The following is a 9,646-nucleotide window of genomic DNA, read 5'->3' on the forward strand; positions in this document are numbered from 1 at the left end:
CGGGCCGCCCCGCTTATATACATAACCCCGGTTCAGCCTACTGGACAGGTCAGGCCAATAGTGGCCTGTTGAACTTCCCGCCGCTGCTGGTGATGGGCGGGGCTCGTCGTGCCTTGCGCTGGGCGTCCAGCCCCCTGGTCGCCGTCGCGCAAGGCCTGGCGCACTGCCGATACACTACACCCCTCCCCTCCTAGTGAATGCACATAGTCTTGAAGATAAGCTGGGGGTCGCCGTTCCCTGGTGGACCGGCGGAGGGTTTCCGGGGGGATCCCGGCTGCCGGTGGTTCCGTTGGCGGTGGTGTCGCCGCGGCTGCTGGTCCGATTCTGCCGGTCTATCGGTTGCTGCCGGCCCGGCCGCTTCCGGTGTCGGGATATTTGGGGGGGGGGATGCGTCCTCGGTTGAGCCCTGGGCGCTCCTCCCTGGGTTTCCCCTCTTCCCACCCCACTGGTTCCTCCGGTATTATGCGGCGGCGTAATTTGGTCAATGTGCCGCCTTACTACCTGGCCCCCCTCTGTGGATATGTCGTAGTGGCGGGAACCCGTGACCCTCAGTACTCGTCCCGCCACCCACTCGGGGCCCCTGGCGTAGTTCCGTGTGTACACTGGATCGCCCGCAAAGAACCCCCGGGCTGCATCCCTGACCTCGGGGTCCCCGCGAATGTCTGAAGCCCTGTCTGGGTGCAGCCTGTCGAGTCGTGTAATGAGCTTGCGCCCCATTAGGAGTTCTGCGGGACTCACCCCGGTGGCGGGGTTGGGAATCACCCGGTTGTCGAATAGGAAGGCCGCTAGCCGGTGTTCCCAATCTGCCTGCACTATCCGGCTTAGGGCCTCCTTTGTAGTGCGCACCATGCGCTCGGCTTGGCCGTTGGTGGCCGGATGGAACGGGGCGGACCGTATGTGTTTGATGAGGTACCTCTGGAGGAACGCCTGGAATTCCCCCGAGGTAAACGCCGCCCCGTTATCCGAGACGATGGTGTCCGGGATGCCGTGGGTGCATAATGCCCTGCGTAGGCCCGGATGGCAGAGGCTGAGGATGTGGATGCTACAGGAAAAACCTCCAGCCATTTGGTGTAGGCGTCCACGATAATCAGGAAGATTTGCCCCTGAAAGGGCCCGGCGAAATCGAGGTGAAGCCTCGACCACGGCTTCCTGGAGGGTTCCCAACGTGTGGTGGGGTGCGCTAGGCGGATCGGGCCTCGACTCCTGGCAGGCCTGGCACCCCCTCACCCAGCTCTCGATTTCCCCGTCCATCCCCGGCCACCATACGTAGCTTCTGGCCAGGGCCTTCATGCGAACTATGCCGGAGTGGGTCTCGTGTAGGGACTCTAATACCCGCTTTTGTAACGGGGGCGGCACCACCACCCTGCTTCCCCATAAGAGGCACCCTTTGTGGGCTGTCAGTTCCTCCCTCCTGGTCTTGTAGGGTTTGAATTCCTCCCCCATGTTCCCCTCCGGCCACCCCCTCACCACCCAGTCGAGCACCCGTGCCAGTATCTTGTGTTTCTGAGTGGCCTTGGCGACCTCCGCCGCGTGTAGGGGTTGTTCCGGGAGGCTTTCCACTAGCATGATATGGTGCGCGGGGGCTGGGTCTGGACCCTCCTCAGGCAGCGGCAACCTACTGAGGGCGTCTGCGTGGCCCATGGATTTGCCTGCCCAGTGGACTAGAGTGTACATGTAGGAGTTCAGGAACTGGTTCCACCTCAGTACCCTCTGGGACAGGATTTGGGGGTTTGGCGGTCCGGCGCTAGAAGACCCAAGAGCGGTTTGTGGTCAGTGGCGATCGTAAACCTACGCCCGTAAAGATAATCATTGAACTTGTGGACCCCCGCTACTATGGCCAGCGCCTCCTTATCGATCTGCGCGTAATTGCACTCAGCCTGCGTGAGGGTGCGAGAGTAATATGCTACTGGCACCTCCCTCCGTCCGGGAGTTGGTGCCCGAGGACGGCGCCCACTCCCGTATGGCGATGCGTCGCAAGCCAGTATGACCGGAAGGTTCTCGTCAAAGTGGTGGAGCACCGCATTGGAGACCAGCGTGTCCTTCACCGCCTGAAACGCGGCGGCTTGGCGTTTGCCCCAGACTAGCAGCCTGTGTAGGGGTTCCGCCAGGGCTGCCTTGTGTGGGAGGAACATGTGGTAAAAATTTAATAGGCCCAAGAAGCTTTGGAGTTCGGCCTTGCATTTTGGGGCTGGGGCCTGGACAATGGCTCGTGTTTTCTCCTCCGTTGGGTGGATCCCTGCTGCGTCTACAGCGAACCCCAGGAACTCCACTCGCGGGACGCCCAGTAAAAACTTTTCCCGCTTGACCTTGAGCCCCGCTGACTGGAACCGACGGAGTACTTCTCGGAGGCGGTTGTTGAATTCCTCTGGGTCCGGGGCGGTGATTAGAACATCGTCAAAAAACGGTTGGACTCCAGGGATTCCTTTAAGGAGAGCATCCATTATGCTTTGGAAGATCCCTGGAGCCACGCTCACACCCGAACTGTAGCCTCCGCACCCTGAAAGCCCCCCTGTGAGTAACTATGGTTTGGGCCTCTGCCGTTTTTTCATCTACCGGGAGCTGTTGATAGGCCTGTGCCAGGTCCAGCTTCCCAAAGATTTTAGACCCGGCTAGGGCCGCCAGGACGTGGCTTACTACCGGGACGGGGTACGGATTGTCTTGAAGTGCCCTGTTTATGGTGCATTTGTAGTCGGCGCATATGCGCACCTCTCCGTTGGGCTTAACGGTGTGACTATTGGGGTCTCCCACGTGGCGTACTCTACTGGCTCCAGTACCCCCTGGGCCGTTAATCGGTCCAGTTCTGCCTCAATCTTAGGCTTGAGCGCGAACGGCACCCGCCTGGCCTTGAGCCTAATGGGTCGGACTGTGGGGTCCAGCGGTAGGGAGATGGCCGGCCCCTTGTAGCTGCCTAGGGACCCATCGAACACATCGGGGAACTCTCGGCATACGTCCCCGACCCCGCTGGTGGATAGGATTTGCCCCACCCCCTCCAGCCGTATTCCCAGGGGTTTAAACCATGCCAGCTCCAACAGGGTGGTTAGCTGGCGCTTGACCACCAAAATGTCCAACCGCCCCTTGAAGGACCCCCGCTCTACATTCACCGGGCCCACCCCGCGGTCTGGACCGGGTTCTTCTGGAAGTCTCTTAGAACAAAGTCCGCTGGTCTTGTCTGAAACCACCTCCGGGGCACAGGTCTCTCAGGGTCTCCTCCGATATAATCGAAATGGAGGAACCGAGTCCACCTCCATTTTGCATGAAGCGCCCTCGATGCGGACCGCCATTTTGATTTTGTTAGGGACGCATGGGGGCAAGTTCAGTACCTGTAGGGAGGTGGATGCGGTGGAGTGGTAGTCCGCCGACTCTTGGTGTGTGGCTGGCCTTCGACGGCCCGTTCTGGCCCGGCAGGCCCTCGCGATGTGCCCGGTCTTTCCGCAGCTCCGGCAGTCCCAGGTCCTGTATTGGCAGTCCCGCCTGTCGTGGGGGCCCCCGCAACTGGCGCACTTGGGGCAGGCGGCCTTTCCGCCGATGGGGGCCGTTCGGACCGCTCGGGGGCGCTGCGAAGCTCGGTTGGGCGGGCCGGCCGGTGGCCGGCGCAGCTGGTGGGCTTCTCCCTCCTCTGGGCGATCCTGGTCCAGGTCCTCGTGGTGCACGGCGTCCGGCCGACCCCGGGGGAAGGTCTTCGAGGTCCGCTCGAACGCCACAGCCTCGCTGAAGGCGCTCTGTAGGGTGAGCTCTTAATTGGCGAAGAGCTTCTGTTGAAGCCTCTCGTCGCGGAGACCCCACGTGAAGCGATCGGCCAGGGTCTCATCCAGCTGGGGGAAGTTGCAGTTCCCGGCGATCTTGCGGAGAGCCGCCAGGTAGTCGGCGGCCGATTCCCCCACCGCCTGGTCCCTTCTGTGGAACAGGAACCGACGGGCCACCCTCGAAGGCTGTGGCAAGAAATGGCCGGTGAGGAGCCTGATGATCTCCTCTTAGGACTTCTCCGTGAGGCGGACGGGAGCCGAGAGACCCTTGGCGATCTCGAACGTGGCTGGCCCGCAGACGCTTAGGAGAACGTCCCTCTTCGTGCCGGCGTCGGTGATCTTGTTGGCCCTGAGGTAGAACTCGACCCCGCTCCGCGTAGGACTCCCAGCCCTCGGGATTGGCGGGGTCGAATGTCTCGATGTAGCTGGTGGTCTCGCTCTGGGTGGCCATGGCGGTGGTGGTGGTCGGTGGTTGCCCTCGATCTCCGTCGTAGCCGATGAGGCTAGGATCCCACCTTCGTCGCCAGTGTAACGTACTCAAACAGGAGACGCAAGTCGGGCAACATTCTTTATTGGGAGCACGTTGCAAGAGAGGGAACATGCGGGCCGGGCCCCGCTTATATACATAACCCCGGTTCAGCCTACTGGACAGGTCAGGCCAATAGTGGCCTGTTGAACTTCCCGCCGCTGCTGGTGATGGGCGGGGCTCGTCGTGCCTTGCGCTGGGCGTCCAGCCCCCTGGTCGCCGTCGCGCAAGGCCTGGCGCACTGCCGATACACTACAAGACCCTTTCCCTGTTCAGTGTTTATTGGATTGCTCAGGTAGGCAGCCCCCAAATTAGTCAAAGGTTATGGATGGTCACGGTGGAGCTTGCCATTTTCCTAGTAGAGACTGCATCAAGGGATTTCACAAAGAACTCTTTGTGAAATGGAACAAAGGTCTTGCCATGCAAGAGGAGGCTCTTGACAACACAACACCACCAAATTTCAAATGCAGTATGTAGATCCCTTTGTACAAACGAATAATTTGTTGTTGTTAATGACAGTCCCAGATGTATGATTTTCATGTGCTCCATGAAGTAGGCACCACAAATTTGTCCTCACTATTTTACAGTGAATTTTAAATGCCACAAGGCCCTGATGTGCCATTGGTTTATTGTATGGAGCTCTTGTAGAGTTCTGTGCCACACCAGATCAGGGCCTTGTGGATTTTGGTACTATTTGGAGGATTTTGCGTGGCTCAGTATGGCTTCGACCCCTCAAAACATACATGGAATTTACAACCACATGCTAGTTTTCTGCATGCATGGATTTTTATGATTCTGTAGCATTGCCCCTTTCCACATTTGATTTCAGATAATGATCCACACACATTGAAAATAATGGAATAATAAATATATAGCTCAGGAAAACAGCAGTTACCTGTGGAAATCACCTGGGAGCAGCCTATCTCCAGAGAGAGAGCTTGTTTTGCTGAGTAATTAATAATAATATAATAATAATAAATTTTTATTTGTATCCCGCCCTCCCCGCCGAAGCAGACAATTATATTGTCCTTGAGGGACAGAGCCACCAGATACTTATACACTCTTCCTTCCTATCAAGTCTACCCAATACCCCACTATTGTACACCCCAAGGACAATAAAATTGATGTGCCAATGGTTTATTGTATGGAGCTCTTGTAGAGTTCTGTGCCACACCAGATCAAGCCTTGTGGATTTTGGTACTGTCTGGAGGATTTTGAATGGCTCACTATGGCTTCTACCCCTCAAAACATACATGGAATTTACAATCACATGCTAGTCTTCTGCATGCATGGATTTTTATGATTCTGCAGCATTGCCCCTTTCCACAGAAAGAACATCAGTGGAACAGAGTGGCGGGTGACCATGTTTTTGGAGAAGAATCTTCCTTCACTTTTGCTATTATCACAGAATTCAGCTGCATGGCCATAATGTATTGCATTTGATTTCAGATAATGATTCACACACATTGAAATAATGGAACAATAAATAAATATACAGCTCAGGAAAACAGCGGTTACCTGTGGAAATCACCTGGGAGCAGCCCATCTCCAGAGAGAGCTTGTTTTGCTGAGTAATTATATTGTCCTTGAGGGACAGGGGCCACCAGATACATATACACTCTTCCTTCCTATCAAGCCTACCTAATACCCCACTACTGTACACCCCAAGGAGACACAAGAAATAGCACATGTGCTATGGTGTATCATCTTCTGGATAAAGCATCACATTGAATACTATTGAAGTGCAGAAAAGGAATCTCCAAGGCATATGGGGGAGAGCTTACAGGGCTCTCAGTACAGGGTCTACTGTAAGCTCCTGGAGGATTGGCTACATCAGAGGTGTGTGACCTAATATCCAAAGGAGCTCCTGCTAGAATTCCACCTCTGGATGCCACAGAGGAGGGAGGGGTCCCCAATATGGTGCCCATAGGCATTACAATGCTCACCAAAGTTTATTTATTACTTTAGATTTCTATCCTGCCCTCTCCGCAAGCAGACTCAGTTCTGTCAGACAGTCAGTTCAAACATCTACAACATCTCTCCTGGCTTAGATGCTGAAGGCCTGTTGAAATAGTTCAGTTTTGCAGGCCGTGCAGAATTGAGAGAGATCCCGCAGGGATCCCGTGTGGAACACAGTCTGGCCTACCTTGGTCAGGAGATAGATAGTAGGTTTTGTGTCCCTGAATGCAATGCTCTCTGGGGAACATGCAGAGAAAGACAGTCCTATAGATAGGCAGGCCCTTGACCATAGAAGGCTTTAAATGTCAATACCAACACCTTGAAGTAGAGGCACCAAAATTGCAGCATAGCATCTGCTGCCTCTCCCCAAAATAACCTCCAAGGTGTCCAATTTTATGAGCCCCAAAACAAGGTGCTCCTATCCTTCATTATTTCCGATAGAGGAAGGCATTTAAAAGGTTTGTGGTCTCTTTAAATGGGTAGGCTTGATAGGAAGGAAGAGTGTATATGTATCTGGTGGCCCTGTCCCTCAAGGACAATATAATTACTCAGCAAAACAAGCCCTCTCTCTGGAGATGGGCTGCTCCCAGGTGATTTCCACAGGTAACTGCTGTTTTCCTGAGCTATATATTCATTTATTATTCCATTATTTTCAATGTGTGTGGACCATTATCTGAAATCAAATGCAGTACATTATGGCCATGCAGCTGGATTCTGTGATAATAGCAAAAGTGAAGGAAGATTCTTCTCCAAAAACATGGTCACCCGTCACTCTGTTCCACTGATGGTCTTTCTGTGGAAAGGGGCAATGCTGCAGAATCGTAAAAATCCATGCATGCAGATAACTAGCATGTGATTGTAAATTCCATGTATGTTTTGAGCAGTAGAAGCCATAGTGAGCCATGCAAAATCCTCCAAACAGTATCAAAATCCACAAGGCCCTGATTTGGTGTGGCACAGAACTCTGCAAGAGCTCCACACAATAAGTCATTGGCACATTCGGAAGCTTGCAGCTTGCAGCGTAGCTGCTAGGCTGCTTCTGCGCTGTTTGCCTCCCTGGGAGGGAGGAGTCAGAAGTCGCCCGTTTGGGGCGCAATGTGAGGGGCGGGGCTAGCAGCTTTAACAGCTAGCTCCACGTTCCCCTCAGTTCTCTCCGTCGTTGATCGGCGCAGCAGCTTCGGGGAGGCTTCGTTGCAGGCTCTTCCGATTGGAAGGTCAGGAGCCTGTCGCTGCATCGGCGGGCCGTTCCTTCGCCTGAGGATCATCTTAGGCGGCGTTTTGGCAGCGGCGTCTGGCTGAGTCTCCGGGAGTTTGAGCTGCATTGGGCTGGGGTGGTCAGCCTTTCTGTGAGGGGGGTCATTGGTGTTTGAGCGAGCTGTCTGGCTACAAGGGTCTCTGGATGGGGGTTTTCTTGAGAGGTGGGGTGGTCTGCCTCCCCCCCTTTTTATTTTTCAGGAAGAGGACAGCCTGGAGGGATGTGGGCTCTGTGGTCAATCTCCAGCATCTCCAGCTATAAAGGGTACAGGCAGATAGCTGTGAAAAACCTCAGCCTGCTACCCTGACGGCCAGGAGGGACAGGGGCTTGGTGGTCATCTCTAGCATCTCCAACTATAAGGGGTGCAGGCAGTTAGGCATGAAAGACCTTAGCCTGCGATCCTGAAGTGGTCATTTTGAGGCTATGGTCTGCCTCCCCCCCCCCCCCCGTTTTTTAAGGGAGTAGTTTGCCTTGGCGGGTTGGAGGGGACCATTGGTGGCCGTTTTAGTACTGTTGCTAGGGAGGCTATGGTCTGCCTCCCCCCCCCCCAGTTTTTTAAGGGTGTAGTTTGCCTTGGCAGGTTGGAGGGGACCATTGGTGGTAGGGTTGCCAAGTCCAATTCAAGAAATATCTGGGTACTTTGAGGGTGGAGCCAGGAGACTTTGGGGGCGGAGCCATGAACAAGGGTGTGACAAGCATAATTGAACTCCAAGGGAGTTCTGGCCATCGCATTTAAAGGGACAGCACACCTTTTAGAATGCCTTCTTCCATAGAAAATAATGAAGGATAGGGGCACCTTCTTTTGGGGCTCATAGAATTGGACCCCCTGGTCCAATCCTTTTGAAACTTGGGAGGTGTTTTGGGGAGAGGCACTAGATGCTATACGGAAAATTTGGCACCTCTGCCTCAAAAAACAGGGACCCCCCCCCCCCAGAGCCCCTGACACCCGCAGATCAATTCCCCATCATTCCCTATGGGAATTGTTCCTGGAGGTGCATAATGACTGTGGGGTGGAGCTTCTCCCGCCGGCCAGCTGGCTGGGGGAGCGGGGAAGCCTGTAAAACCAGGGGATCCCCTGCTGGGACCTGGGGATTGGGAAGCCTATTTGGTGGCCATTTTAGTACTGTTGTTAGGTGGCCATTTTCTGCCCTTTCTTGGAGTGAGATAGGGCATTTAAGAGGCTAGTGGCAGCCATTTTGTGTGTCTTCCCTGGGGAAAGGGAGTGCAGCCATTTTGCTTACTTGTTGAGAGAGTGGAGCGGCCATCTTAAGTCTCCTTTCTTGTAGGGTGTGGTGGCCATTTTAGGACTGGATTAGAGCCCCGTGGTGCAGAGTGATAAAGTTGTACTACTGCAGTCGGAGCCCTCTGTGCACGACCTGAGTTCGATCCCGGCGGAAGCTGGGTTTAGGTAGCTGGCTCCAGGCTGACTCAGCTCTCCATCTTGGGGAGGGAGGGTTGCTCAGTGGTAAAGCATCTGCTTGGTAAGCAGAAGGTCCCAGGTTCAATCCCCAGCATCTCCTACTTAAAGGGTCCAGGCAAATAGGTGTGAAAACCTTAGCTTGAGACCCTGGAGAGCCACTGCCGGTCAGAGGAGATAATGCTGTCTTTGGCGTACCGAGGGTCTGATTCAGTATAAGGCAGCGTCATATGTTCATATGTTTTATTTCGGAGGTGATTGTTTGCTCAGACAATTCTGTGGCAATATGGCTGGGGGTATGGGCGCAGGCAAGCCTAATGGCAGAAGCCTGCACCGAGGCCACCATCCCCGTCATCATCGGAGGATGAGGATGGAGCAGCAGTAGAACCTAGTATACTGCACAGGCTGAGGGTGCTTGAGCAGGTGTCAGGTGTCCCTTCTCCAAGTGGGGGGGACGGGATGAGGCAATCCAGGAAGGCAAGGCAAGTTAGCATTCTCACCAGGCTGTCTATTCTTGAGGGCAGGTATGGTGGAGTCGTGCCTGGCAGGGATGCCGGTCTCAGTGGTCCTGATGCAGGTGCGGTGGGCAAGGGTGGGGGTGAACCGGGATCTCACGTTTCTCGAGTTTTTTCCCATCTTAGTTGTACTTTGGCTGTGGGGGAAGGATATGGCCAATCACACCGTTCATTTTGGTGTGATAATATGGCAGTGGTCCACGTCATTAATTCCCTCTCATCCAAATCTGG

Source organism: Heteronotia binoei, chromosome 15 (assembly GCF_032191835.1).
Source record: "Heteronotia binoei isolate CCM8104 ecotype False Entrance Well chromosome 15, APGP_CSIRO_Hbin_v1, whole genome shotgun sequence".
In the NCBI taxonomy this organism is placed as follows: Eukaryota; Metazoa; Chordata; class Lepidosauria; order Squamata; family Gekkonidae; genus Heteronotia; species Heteronotia binoei.